At 36.9% G+C, this 14,476-nt stretch overlaps 1 long non-coding RNA gene across 1 annotated transcript; it reads left to right on the plus strand.

Moving 5' to 3' along the window:
• The first annotated feature begins 2,025 nt into the window (after positions 1 to 2,025).
• Positions 2,026 to 9,036, plus strand: LOC128556193 (uncharacterized). The gene is made up of 3 exons (XR_008370482.1): positions 2,026 to 2,182; positions 7,538 to 7,623; positions 8,826 to 9,036. It is a non-coding gene; the product is annotated as an uncharacterized LOC128556193 (long non-coding RNA).
• The last annotated feature ends 5,440 nt before the right edge of the window (positions 9,037 to 14,476 follow it).

Genomic DNA, 14,476 nt, shown 5'->3' on the forward strand with positions numbered 1-14,476 from the left:
CTTTGCATTGTCTAATTAATTAATCATTCGATTTATTTGCAAGACATTTTCGACATTAGTGGGATCAGTTTAAGGAACGAAAATAAATATTACTCAATAGCTATTTACCTATGTTCAACCTGTATTCATAAGCGTTCTGTGTATGACATCTAGGTTTTGTATTCTGCAGTGAATTTGAGATTTTTGGTAACTTTTTGTAAAACAATTTTATCCTCTTTATTCATTTTGATTACTATTTTATAAGATTAAAGACACAAAGACATGATGTTTAAAAAAGCATTTAGGCAAATGAACAGAAGTTCCTCTGAAATTTAACCCAAAGCAAGATGCTTTAATGGTTTTAGATTTTGAACTGTTTTATAAATTATGCTTGGACTACGCCGAGATCGGATTTCATAATTGATTATCTCATTTGTAACAATAAAGTTATATGCATTCTCCGATTTGCAGCAGCGAGCTTTTCCTGCTTCAGGCTGAAGGCAAGAGTACATTCAACAAGCATCTACTTCTGCCAATCATTGGAGCGGACGCAGTGGTCCAGTGGTAATACTGCCTGACTACGAAACAAGGGATATTGAGTTCGTGTCCCCACTCCTCTACATAGAATAGAAATAAGATTCCTGTATATACCTCGCGTGCTGAAGAACTAAGGAAGCTTCTGTGATTTGAATGATTTTGTATCTTGCAATATCCACTAAAAATAACAGTCTTCTGGAAGAAATTTACTCACAAATAAACACGCACGCACACATGCAAACATAGGCGAGTCATGTGTGTTTTGACTCAAGTATTGTTAATCGATAGTAAAATAGAATATATAATTTATGTTTCTGTTTAGGTGAGTTTAATTTTCGTAACTTTTCAGGCTGAAATCATATTGTTAAAATTTAGTTACACGTACTTCTGGCTGTACTGTTTTGTTGAATTAATAGGGAATCGATCTTACCGATTTTCGTCGCGAAGCGACGAAAATCGGGATCGAATCCCACTACGGTAACATACGAGGGTATCCAAACAACACATACTATCCAAATAAAAAAATTTATCCTGTCACTTGCAGTATTTTCGACCCGATATCAGGGTGCCGTATATCTTTTTTGATATACCGTCAGTTGATCATGTGACCAGTGATATACGGTCAGCTGATCATGTGACCTTATGATCGATATTGTTGTCATAAGAAATTTTGCAACGAAACCATCATCATTGTGTTGGAAATGTCCGAACTAAGAAAATGAGTGGTCAAATAATGAGTTTTTATTCAAAAACGAAGAAGTTATTGCGATTTTGCCGGTAATCACGTCATTATATAAGTGACGTCATTACGAATATGACGTCATTAAAGTGGTTGTCGCACACATATTTTTGTAAAATAAATTGCCAAATATCGGAAAATGAAGTAATGACAAGATAAATAGAATAATAGGTTAGTGCCTACGATGGAGGAAATTTATCTGGCTCGGCTCCGGACGTTATCAGGTTCGCCTTCGGCTCACCCGATAACCTCCTCCACCTCGCCAGATAAACTTTCTCATCTACGGCACTAACCTATTATTCTCTATATGGAGTTCCGGTTTAGACCATGGGCGTGCGACGACCCCGATGAAATTCGGGATATCACGGCCTCGTTAATGTTAATAAGCGTCCGTCAGATCAGTAGGCGAAACGCAATATCCGCACAATAAGATGTCTGCGACTCGAAAGAATATTCAAAGTAAGCTGTTAATTTTGTTGCGTCAGAAGCTAATCAGCCGGTAACGTGACTACACTGATATAATTTGTGATACAAACATGCTTTATTCAATACTGAGTAGCATTTTTAAACGGCGACATTTTGAACATTTTTATATTTAGAGTGAGAGTGGATACATGTTACACTGGCGCCGACATTTTGAAAATTTGAGGAAACAAAAACATTCTCCAACGAGTTCTTCAGCTCGGGGAATGAGAGAATAGATTGACCTTTGTGTCGCTTTTCAGATCGTATTTAATTCCTTTCCGGTACTTTAGTTTCTTTCAACTTCTTTGTTACTAAGCCTATATTGAATTTTTAGAATTAAGAAATCCGTGATTTTACTTGCAGGCATGACTGATTAATGGAATTATTTTACTTTTATATAGAATATGGACGGCACTCCATTACAGCATGTGCATGGTTGGACCTGTTGACATTTTTAGAAACGTGAGTAACTAACTTTCCATTGTATAATAATAATGTAAACAAACACCCCACCCATAAAAAGCATAGAAATTCCTTATTTTTACATTTTTATTTATTCATCAATTTGAAATGGGCCTTTTAGATTATTATTTCTTAAGGCTCACTGCATGTATATCGTTGTCTAGCCTAAGTTCGTGGATAGTGCAAGTTCGTGGATTCCCCATTACATATGACGTCACACTCCAGCTTTGGCGCACGCGCGCACTAACCAACGGAAAACCGGAAGTAAACAAACTTTTGTCAACAACCAAAAAAAAAGTCAAAATATGCGGTTTAAACAGGTAAGAACACCAATAAAAGCCCAAGCATACAGAAATACCTTATATTTACTAATCCCAAATGGCCCCTTACTCGTAACTCCCTTAAATACATTAGAATGACATTTTTATTTCCCAGATATCAACTCGTCGCTTTGTTTACATTTTTAACTTGACAGCCTCATTTTGGGTTTTCATTACATTTAGGCCAAAGTTATTTTATCACGTGTTGATTAGTCCAGAAACCTTACCCATTTTACCAAAAAGATAACAATCTTCTTTTTTAATTTTAGATAAATCCTCGTCCTCTGAAGCAGAAATACCGCCTCTACTCACCTACTGCCATGCACCAATGCCTACAAATATATAAAGATGAAAATGCCTCAGTGTGTAGAGCTGCTAAGATTTTTGGAGTGCCTGAGCAGACCCTTAGGGACAGAATACATGGTTAAAATTGATCCAGATTGTGTGACTACTGGAAGGGCCCCTGTTCTTTCTCTGTATGAGGAGTCTAAAATAGTTGACCATCTTAAAACGATGCTGGGTATGGGTATGGATATACCAAACAAGAAACAGTTGACATTGCCACTGACTATGCTATCAGATTAGGTAAACGTACCAATCCAACCGGCTTACTCTGGCTTGGTTTGAAGGTTTCAGAAACAGATGGCCAGATGTGAAAGTACACAAACCAAGAATGTTTGGAACAGCTGAGGGCAAAGATGGCAAATGAGAAATAATGTGAACACTTACTTGACAATCTCAGGGGAACACTAGACCAGTATGATTTACATGACAAACCCCACCTCATTTTTAATATTGACGAAAAGGGTATCTCGTTGGACCATAAACCACCACATATTGTTCATGTACATGCTAATCCACCTGCAGTCACAACTGGAAAGAGCAAAACAGTCACTGTCTTGGGCTGCGGTAGTGCCAGTGGTGTGGCCATTCCGCCCTTTATTTGTATTTGCAGGAAAGCGCATGAATCCTGACTTTACTGGCGGGCAAATGTGCTGGTGCAGATGGAACAGTAAGCGAGACCGGCTGGTCTAATGGTGCTATCTTCAGACACTGGATTGAACATCATTTTATCAAGTACATTCCAGGTCGCACCAACGAACCTGTTCTACTTATGTTGGATGGTCACAAGTCGCATGTTTCTGTAGGGCTTGCAGAGTGGGCTCTGGAACAGAATATTGTCATTTTTGTCTTGCCTGCTCATTGCTCCCATATTCTTCAACCCTTTGATGTTGCCTGCTTTGGACCCTTCCAAAAATCTATAACATCCAGTGCCACAAGTTAATAAGGGAAACATCTGCCACTATTTGTCGGTACAATGTGTGTGAGCTGGCGTGCAAAGCCTACACTAAGGCAGTATCCCCTGAAAATCTACAGTCTGGGTTCAGGAAGACGGGTATATTTCCCCTGGATAAAGCTGCCATACCTCAAGACAAGCTTCTACCAGCCGATGTCTATCAGGAGTCTGCAGAATGTAGTCAAGCTAGTGAAGCTTCTACAGTGGAAGGGGGTACTGAAGTTAACAAAGATGAAGGAATGTAGTGTCTTCATGAAAGAAAAAGAGAAGAACTTAAGAGAAAGAAATCAGAAACTGAAAAGCAGAGAAAACAAGAAAAAACTATGAGCAAAATAGTGTCAGGAAAAGAGATGTCTACAGAAAGTGTAATAGAGCAAATGAAAGAACATGAACTAAGTCAGAACAAAAGGAAGCCAGACCAAATGCAAACAAAGGAGAAGTCAGTAAAAAAATCAATGAAAATCAAACTCTTGAACAAACAGTCCAGTCCAAAGCCAGGCCCTTCCACTGAGAAGTCTGCTGAAAGCCCATATAGATGTGAAATATCTGACTCTGAGTCAGACAACATGGACACTGAGCCATGCTGTGTATGCAATGCACGCCAGCCTATTGAAATCTCTAGAAACAGGTCTGTTAAGTTTGTTGAGTGGGCTCAGTGTGATGGTAAACAAGGCTGGAGGCCCTGTTTACACTGGGTACACCTGAAATATTGTTGCCCCATAATTGAAGTTACTAAGGGTCAGAAATTCTACTGCCCTCACTGTGTTGACTATGAGGAATAGGCACTGACTTGTGAAAAAAAATCTTATTTATAAATAATTAACTGTAAATAAATCATTAATGACTATATTTTGTGTTGATGTTAAATGCTATGTAAAACAAACTTTTTTTCCTTAGCCTAACTGACAAATCTCGTGAGCACATAAACTGATGACGTCATCCACGAACTTGAACGAAAATGAAAGTAAGTAAACTAATTGACATGCCTATTTTGTTCTGCACATTTCTGCAAGGTTTATGGTATTTTTCACGCGTTTTGCATGCTTTTGAAAAGGAAATTGATTAAGTATTTGATTGTAAGTATAAATTTGTTGCTGTTTGCTAATTTTATTCGAGTATGAAATGGTTGTTTCTTGTATCCACGAACTTTGACCAGACAAGGATACACAGTAATTAAGTTGAGCTTATGATTCTGCCGATAAGCTGTGCTCGGCCTAAATATAGCATTATAATTTATAGGGAATCGGATCGGCTTATAGAAAAAAATATAGATTTTAAACAGGCTGGTAACATTGCCCGATCGGGCTTTCGACATAAAAACTAACATTTTTTGAAAAATAGTAAAGATATTTCTTTCAAACTTGGATCATCTGTTCATATGACACAGATTAAAATAAAAATAACTTGGTTGCCTTCAGTTTTGGTAGAATTATTTCCCCTTTTCAGATTTTTATGACGCATAATTTTTGAAGTCCAAAAAATTATGTGTTAATGCATTACATTATGCTATTGGTGTTTGTTTCGTATATTCCACACTCATTTGACACCGTGCAAATTGTCAACAGTCGAGATAGCGTTGATAAGCGCAACTTGGCGCAGACATGCAATTCGGCTCGATCTTTCTTTGGATATATGTAATACTGTTTACATGTCGTACTGATACAACCACATTTTAAAATAAATTCGTATTGATACATCCACATTTTAAAATAAAGTCATATCTGATCCCTAACAAGTTCGTAATTACAAAAATACAGCCCCTTATCTGGAGTTCTGAAGCATGCTCGATTAGTTGGTCAGAATTATGAAGGAATTGAATTCAAACTGTTCCATAAATGCAAGAGTTTAAAGAGTTAGTCAGAACCATAATCATGCAGAAGATGTAATTACTGTGAAGTTTCACAAATCACAGGGCTCAAATTTTGGACTCGCTAAATGCAAGTCAATTTCATGGAATGCAAGTTAAGATAAAAATTTCACACTATTTTGTAAATACAAATAATAGTCAAAATTGTTGCGGTTTTTGTTAATGTTTGTAGATTCGCTTTCATTTGAGGATAACAGAAAACACAACATCTTATTTGGTTAGCCATTTTTTGTTGAATGGATTACTGATTATAAAGAAATGTAGAGGTCTATCTTATAATTAAATCTAGAACGCAGGCTATCTTACTAATTCGTACATGTATACAGTTGAATTGCTATTTATAATATTAGGTACGAAAATTTGCCTTGCCGTAGTTTCAGCCAGTAGTTAAGTTACGCCATCAATGATGCGTTCCGAATTACTTTGAAGGTCATTTTGAGTTATAACGCATAAAATTGTACACCAAGGAAAACCGTGCAAACAATATTGATGTTCTAGCATGATTTTTTAGGATATTCTAATATTCTTAAATGAAAGTCTAAATTTGCAAGTAGATTTCAGATTAAGCAACAAGAAAAAAAGCTACATGCTAAAATTTGCAGTACGTTGGTCAAAAAAGTTAAATTTGAGCTCTGCAAATGCAAACTGAAGCCGCTCACATTACTTTTTGGTCCGATGCATTCAGTTCCTGTTCTCCTAGGAGTCCCCAGTCGAGCATGTCCCAAACAATATGATGAAGGTTTTTGAGGGTATGAGCTAGACCAGTTGTTTTATGGTTCAAAATTCAGCTTTAAGTTCGGGCATGTGAAATTGGTGTCAGGCTTGGAAAATTTTCTATCTGGTTGCCAGCATGGTTAGTTGAAATCTGAATTTTGTACACTGCACACATACTCAAATATGTTTAAAGTTATATGTTTATGAATCATGACCGTCAGATACCAATAAACAATTGTAGCATTTTGTCGGCTCCTGTGTTCATACTAAACTGAGGAAGGCAGAACAGATTCTTCTAGCTGCTTTACCAGTCTGTTTTTGCCTTTTCATGATACCGAGCAAAGTGAAGGTCATAGACCACCAAGTCAAAAAGGTACCTGGAATTCACTGGGTTAAAGTACGTAATGTTCATACCTGTCAAGACTCACGAATTGCGTATGTGCCACACGCATTTCAGCCTTACATCACGCTCACACGCCTACTATTCAAGGTCACACGCATGTTAAAGAAATAAAGCAATCAATTGTTTTTTTTTCGTAGAAAATTATTGAATCAAACATGCAAGGTGACGTTGACACAGTGTTTTTATACCGTATAATACAGCTTTTACATTCACCGGGTGCAACCTGTTATTTCTACCGCATGAATAAACATCACAAAAAGTAAACATGGAGGGAGACTATTCAAAACCAGATCTATTGTGTGTTAAAAGTCTAAATTTTCTATGTGAGGGCGTTTCCGGCATTTAAGGATCATCGCCCTCCAGACCCTCACGAGGGAAACCTTCCCTTCGAACTCCTATCACACTCGTGGCCTTTGTGGAGCCTTGACAGCTATGAATGTTTGGCTGTTCTGGCTGGTCAGTCGTGTAAACAAACCTACTCATACAGTGACTTTTCTTTTTTCAAAACTGAAATTTTTAACCGCATTTACTTCGTTCCATTATACATTTTGACAAAATTTGCTACTGTTTTATTTTCATTAAAAAAAGTTTTATTTAACAAATTTATCCCACCATGCCAATGATATAATTGGGGTCATCTTATTGGCATGAAAATTGATAAACTGCAAAAAGGATGTTAGCTCTTAGACCTTGAAATTTCAAAACAGCTGGTTGTCCATGTTTTCTTAATTTGCTCACCTTTCACTATTTTCAGGCATCTTGGTCTATTATACAGAGTATTGTTGTACTGCTCCAAAGTGCTTGTTGACAGACTGAAACCACTTGCTTGCGGCTCATAAGGTATTTCTATCTTTCTGTTTCTTTATTATATAGTTTGCAGCTGTGCACCATGGGAAGCAGTTTCAATCATTCAAAGGCATGATATACTGTATACAAAATTAGTATTTGTGTGAACAGATTTTTTGCAATCGAGTCGGTGCATAGAATCAAATACCAAGGAACATTAGGCATAAAAAAATTGTCTGTTTCCTGTATCCTGACCTACCATAAATTTTTGGCCCGACCCTAAATGGACGGTCCGTCCGCCTTTGTCTTTGAGAACATTTTTTTCAACTTTTTGACAAAAAATTGCAAAACTGCATCTTTTTATGCGTTAAACATGGACAGTGATGTTATAAATCAACTTACTGATGCTCTAGAGGCATAACCCCCCTATTTGTATTCAGTTTTTGACACAAAAATAATTTCCAAAAAGGCTCCCTAAAAATAATTTTAAAAATTCCAAGGAAAAAGTTTTTCTGACCTACCTACCCTAATTTTTTTTAGCATGTTACCGGAAACAAAATTTTTTTTAGTCCTTAGTAAAGACTCCATTTCATTTTCTTGATGATAAAGCATTTCTGGACAAAACCATAAAATTTAATACATGTATGCAAATTTAAACAATTATTAGCTCGATCACCTGTCACAGGGTGACAACATGAGTTGATGTCCGTCATTTGCCAACAATTTGTAAAAATCTTCTTCAGAACCACTGGGCAGATTTACACCAAACTTCACAGAATGATCATGGGGTGGCCCTCTTTCAAAATTACCCAAAGAATTTAATTCCATATAGAACTCACCGAAAAGAAAAACTTTGAAAATGATTTCTTGTCAGAAATTGTTAGCCGGCAGGGCTTTTCATCCTTATATGACAGAGGCCTATATTCGGCCACTTCCCAATCCAAAAATATTGCATTTTTTCCCCAACATCCCAAAATGCAAGGTAACATTTCCCAAAAATCACATCACGAATGGTTCAATTTTATTTACATTTGAGTGTTATCGCAGGAAGCGGTTCTCAGATATTGATTTTTTAGCTCACCTGTCACAAAGTGACAAGGTGAGCTTTTGTGATAGCGCGGCATCCGTCGTCCGTCCCTGCGTCGGTAAACTTTTGCTTGTGACCACTCTATAGGTCACATTTTTCATGGGATCTTTATGAAAGTTGGTTGGGGTCTCTTTTTATCAATTTACAATATTTGATTTCTGTTTTACAGGTTCAGTTCTTGAGAGCAGGCAGCTACAAAATGGAAGGTCAACAAATCCAGTATACTTGAAAAGCAAGAAAGAAACACCAGAAAATATAAAAAGACAGAAGAACAAGGGAACTTTAATAAAAAAAAAACTTTTAAGGATAGGAATTCAGGATTTATTTAGGAACTAAATATATTTTGAGAACAGCAGTGTTTGACTAAGCCTGTTACTTTAAGAGATAATGTGATTATCACATTGGTTTTGTTATTGTCGAGCCCGCTTGCGGAAGCGAAGACATAGTTGTTTTAAATGTCTATTGGGTGTATGTGCGTGCGTGCGTCCGTCCGGATTTGTTTGTCCGACCATAATTTGGACATGCATGGAGCAATCTTGTTTATATATGGTATGAATGTTAACCTCAGTGAGACGGAGTGTCATGCGCAAGCCCAGGTTCTATTTCAAAGGTCAAGATCACACTTACAGGTCAAAGGTCAAATATTCAAAAATGACTGTCCGAGCATTTCTTCTTCATGCATGGAGGGATTTTGATGTAACTTGGCACAATTGTTCACCATCATGAGATGGAGTGTCCTGCGCAAGAACCAGGTCCCTAGGTCTAAGGTCAAGGTCACACTTAGAGGTCAAAGGATACAAGAATGACAACTTTGTCTGGAGCATTTCTTCTTCACGCATGGAGGGACTTTGATGTAACTTAGCACAAATGTTCACCACCATGAGACGGAGTGTCATGCGGAAGAACCAGGTCTAAGGTCAAGGTCACACTTAGAGGTCAAAAGTCAGATACAAGAATGACTTTGTCTGGAGCATTTCTTTTTGATGCATAGAGGGATTTTGATGTAACTTGGCACAATTGTTCATCATCATGCGACGGAGTGTTATGCATAAGATCCTAGAATTACTTCCCTTTGTTGTTACTATAAATAGCTTACATTTGTAACTTAATTATTACTGGTCGTAGGGAAAAATCAAGACCACTTTTCTATAGTACAACATGCATGTTACATCCAATTTTTAGGTGTATTTTGTTTGAATTTTTTTTTTAATTTTTTTTTTTTTATTTTTTTTTTAAATTTTTTTTTTTATTTTTTCTTTTAAATTTTTTTTTCTTTTTAATTTTACGTTCCTTTGTTGTTACTGTAAATAACTTATATTGTAACTTTTTGCAGTCTCTTTTATTTGGCATAAATGTTTGCCTCAATGAGACAAGGAGTGTCATGCACAACTCCCAGTCCTTTTGACAGCTGGCGAGCTTGACATATTGCCCGTGGGCATCTAGTTCTCATATTTTTCATGAGATTTTAAATAGGATGTTCTGTTATACCCCCATGTAGTAAGCTTGTCTGTCTTTCAGTCAGTAAGTTTTCATGGCTTCCAGATGATAACTCATGAAAAGCTTGACCGATTTAAATATTTTTTGGTACATAGTTACAGGTCAAGTTCGACTTTAGGGTCAGTAGGTCAAAGGTCAAGATAACTTGCAAACACTTTGGCCTGGGATCATAGCTTTTGTAACACAGGTGTAACATGATAAAATACAGGTTGTTTGAATTTGAGGTCAATAGATCAAAGGTCAAGGTTACAGTGATTTTGAACAGTTGAACCGTTTCTGAATGATAACTTGAGACCTTGAGCCTAGGATGATAAAGTTTGGTACACAGGTGTCACATCATGAAATACAGGTCAAGTTTTACTTTGAGGTCTGTAGGTCAAGGTCACAATAAGGCAAAACAGTGAAATGTTTTTCAGATTATAACTTGAGAATGCTTGAGCCTAGGATCATGAAAATTGTTAGGGAGGTTGATTATGACCAGCAGGTGACCCCTAATGATGTTTAGGTCACAGGTCAAGGTCACACTGAACCGGTTCTTTAAAATGATGCACGGAGGGGCACCTGGGGTATTCCTCCGCCATTAAAACTGGAAAGTCGCCATATGACCTATCCTGTGTCGGTGTGATGTTAACTTCAACAAAATAAATAACGGTTCTTTAAAACGGTTTTTTGACAATAACTTCAGGATGCTTGGGATGAGAAACACAAAATTTAGTATAAGGTTGGTCTTGACCAGCAGATTACCTGTATTGATTTAGAGTTCCAAAGGTCAGGATGATCCGGAACATTTAAACCTTTTCCATACAACAACTTGAGAACACTTGGGCACAGGATCATGAAACTATGGAGATGGAATTTGAGGTCATTAGGTTATAGCTCAAGAAAATGCTGCTTTGTTATTGGCTTAGTTCTTTGATAAGGCCATATTGTGGGGGTATAATTCGTCACTCCTGTGACAACTCTAGCATTTAGCTCACCTAAACACAAAGTGCTCAAGGTGAGCTTTTGAGATCGCCCTGTGTCCGTCCGTCGTCAACAATTTGACTGTTAACACTCTAGAGGTCACAATTTTGACTTAATCTTTATGAAACTTGGTCAGAATGTTACCCTCAATAAAATCTTGGACACATTTGATGTTGGGTCATCTTGAAACTAGGTCACCAAGTCAAATCAAAGGAAAAGCTTGTTAACACTGTAGAGGTCACATTTAAGACTATATCTTCATGAAACTTGGTCAGGATGTTAATAATAATGATCCATAGATCAGATTCAAATCTGGGTCAAGTGGGGTCAAAAACTAGGTCACCAGGTCAAATCAAGGGAAAAGCTTGTTAACACTCTTAGAGGTCACAATTTTGGCCCAGTCTTACTGAAACTTGGTCAAAATGTTACCCTCAATAAAATATTGGACAAGTTTGATATTGGGTCGTCTAGGGTCAAAAACTAGGTACATGTAACCAGGTCAAATCAAAGGAAAAGCTTGTTAACACTGTAGTGGCCACATTTATGACCATATCTTAATGAAACTTTGTCAGAATTTTAATCTTGATGATCTATAGGCCAAGTTAAATCTAGGTCAGGTGGAATTAAAGACTAGGTCGCTAGGTAAAATCAAAGGAACAGCTTGTTAACACTCCAGAGGCCACATTTATGACTGCATCTTCATGAAACTTAATCAGAATGTTAATCTTGATGATCTTTCAGTCAAGGTCGAATCTGGGTCATGTGGGGTCAAAAACTAGGTCACCAAGTCAAATCAAAGGAAAAGCTAGTTAACTCTTTAGAGGCTACATTTATGATCATATCTTAATGTAACTTGGTCAGAATGTTGATCTTGATGATCTTTATGTCAATATGCCAAGTGAGCGATACAGGGCCATCATGGCCCTCTTGTTTATTTGTTATTGTTGTTAGAGAAATTGTACATTTTAGAACACAGATTACAGCAAGTCAAATTTTCTTTATTTTGACAATACTTATTTCAAAGCCTGACAAAAGCATCCAGTACTGTTATTCACAGTTCAGCTATATTTCATGTCTGGATAAAACAAATTATGTGATCTGTGATCATTATAAATGTGTATACAGATAAAACTTAAACATGTGAACAGTTTATTCAATAAATAAAGTGTAATGCAAGTCTTTGTGATGTGTATATAAAAGCAAAATTAGGATTTGTTTTACGAGTAATTTCAGAATTACAATTAACACAAATAGAAAAAACCAAGCCTGCACAAGAAAGCTAATATGTCTCCCTAGACTGAGCTCTTAACCTGCCGTGGTGCAAATAGATTATTTATGTGTGTCTGTTAAGTCTTGTTAACAGTGAGTTGCAATCTAGTAACTTTTAAGTTTGTATGATTTTTAGCTCACTTGAGCACCTTAAGTCTGTCATTGTGCTTCTCAACAATTTGCCTGTTATTAAACACCCTAGTAGACAGTTTTTTTAATGTTAAAGGGATGAGTTGAAGTCTGATCGATTCCCGATTGAGGCAGTGCCTTATTTCATATTACTTTCTCTCTATTACACATTTACATTGTATGCATCATGTATGCATCATGTACGTAAGAAGCAACATATGTACATAATAATGTAATATAAAATATAACGTTATATGTGTACTTTTGAATTTTACTCTTAAGTATGTTTGAAAGGATGGAAGCAGCCAACAGTTGTAATAGTTAGGTGTGTAACACCAGACTTTAATCCAGGTGCCCGCCCGTGATAAAATAATGCACGGAGGGGCACCTGGGGTCCTCCTCCATCATCAAAGCCGGAAAGTTGCTATATGACCTAAATTGTGTTGGTGCGATGTTAAGCCCAAAAACAAAATAATTAAAATGGTAATTTCTCTTTGTAGTATGACACTGAATCAGAGTATATTTTTTATACATATAACCACTGCAACATCGATAAATTAGAAATAAGTTATATCGAATCAATTATTTTACGTTTGAAGTCTTCTAAGACCAGGGCTCTGATAAACACGGGTCCAAATGTCCTGTATTGAATACAAATCGTCTCGTCCCTATGTACATTATGTTTCACACAACTTAATTTTGTAAATAACTGCTAGTAAGTCAAGTCTTTAAAATAAATGTAGACCAACAACTCAATTTGTTTTACCATGCAAACTTAGACGCACGGAGGCAAACTGCAGGGTGCCTGCGAGTTCCTAACGAAGGTACGTCTGAGATTCAATGGTAAGTCAGCGTACCTTAATTCGGGTGATCAGACAACGATAAACAAAGAAAAATGAAACGTTATATAGGACGTTTAAACCGGAATACCGGAATATGGTGTTTAACTTTATTCTAAAGTTACAGGAAAATGCAAATAAAATTTATCCATAACAGATACAACATGATAAAAGGACTATTATGTAAATATCAAAATGCGCCTGTAAACAATAACCAAACAACTTTAAACGCATGTAGCAATAAATTTGCAGAAGACAGTGCAACAGCAGAAATACCCTTAAAGGCCCGACGAAGCCGACCATAAGACAAGTAGCAAAGAAGAGCTGTCTCGATGGGCTTTCAAAACTGCCAGTTATAAATAGAAAAAGTGGAAACTCCACAGGTCGCTCAACACAACAAAAACGAAAATGTTGCAGGCTCGGTTTGATTGAGCCTGTTCATGGACGGTAGATGAAATGCATGCTACCGTCCACGCCCTTTAGCCCCGGGTTGAGCAGAACTCAACATTTACACATGTTAAAAGTATAAAAAAACAATTTAGAGACATCCGCAGATAAAGTCTTGTTTCGTCAGACATAATCACAGGATATCAAAGGGCGATACATCTGAAAAAAGTTCGCTCGAATGCTTTTCAACATAGCTATGTAAATTATTGTTATATACTTCATACCAGTCTCTACTGCATGGCGGCTGATTTCTGCCATGTCGAAGTGTCTACATCAAGATACAAAAGTGTCATGCTGTCGTGTTGACGAGGCCTACTAACCTAATGTAGCCAGCTACTGTCCATGTTATAGTCTTAATAAGACCGAATCAATACTGTTTGGTTCTAAATCTAGACTGAGGTCACAATCAAGCTTGAATATTATTTGTAATGGTTAGAATATTCAGTCAACCACTTCAGTTAAATACCTGGGAACAACTTTGGACCGAATGTTAGCATGTGAGTCAATAGCTAGGTCAGTAACTGAGAAGGTTTACAGTAAGTTAATGTTTTATGTACACCAGAAAGCTTCTAGTCATGTCCCTTTTCCATGTCCATTATTGAGTACCACTTTGACTATTCCTGCTCCTCCTGGTACCGAAGTCTGACTGAATTTGAAAAGTAGGCCCAAAACAACT

The sequence above is a fragment of the Mercenaria mercenaria genome, chromosome 4 (genome assembly GCF_021730395.1).
Source record: "Mercenaria mercenaria strain notata chromosome 4, MADL_Memer_1, whole genome shotgun sequence".
NCBI lineage: Eukaryota > Metazoa > Mollusca > Bivalvia > Venerida > Veneridae > Mercenaria > Mercenaria mercenaria.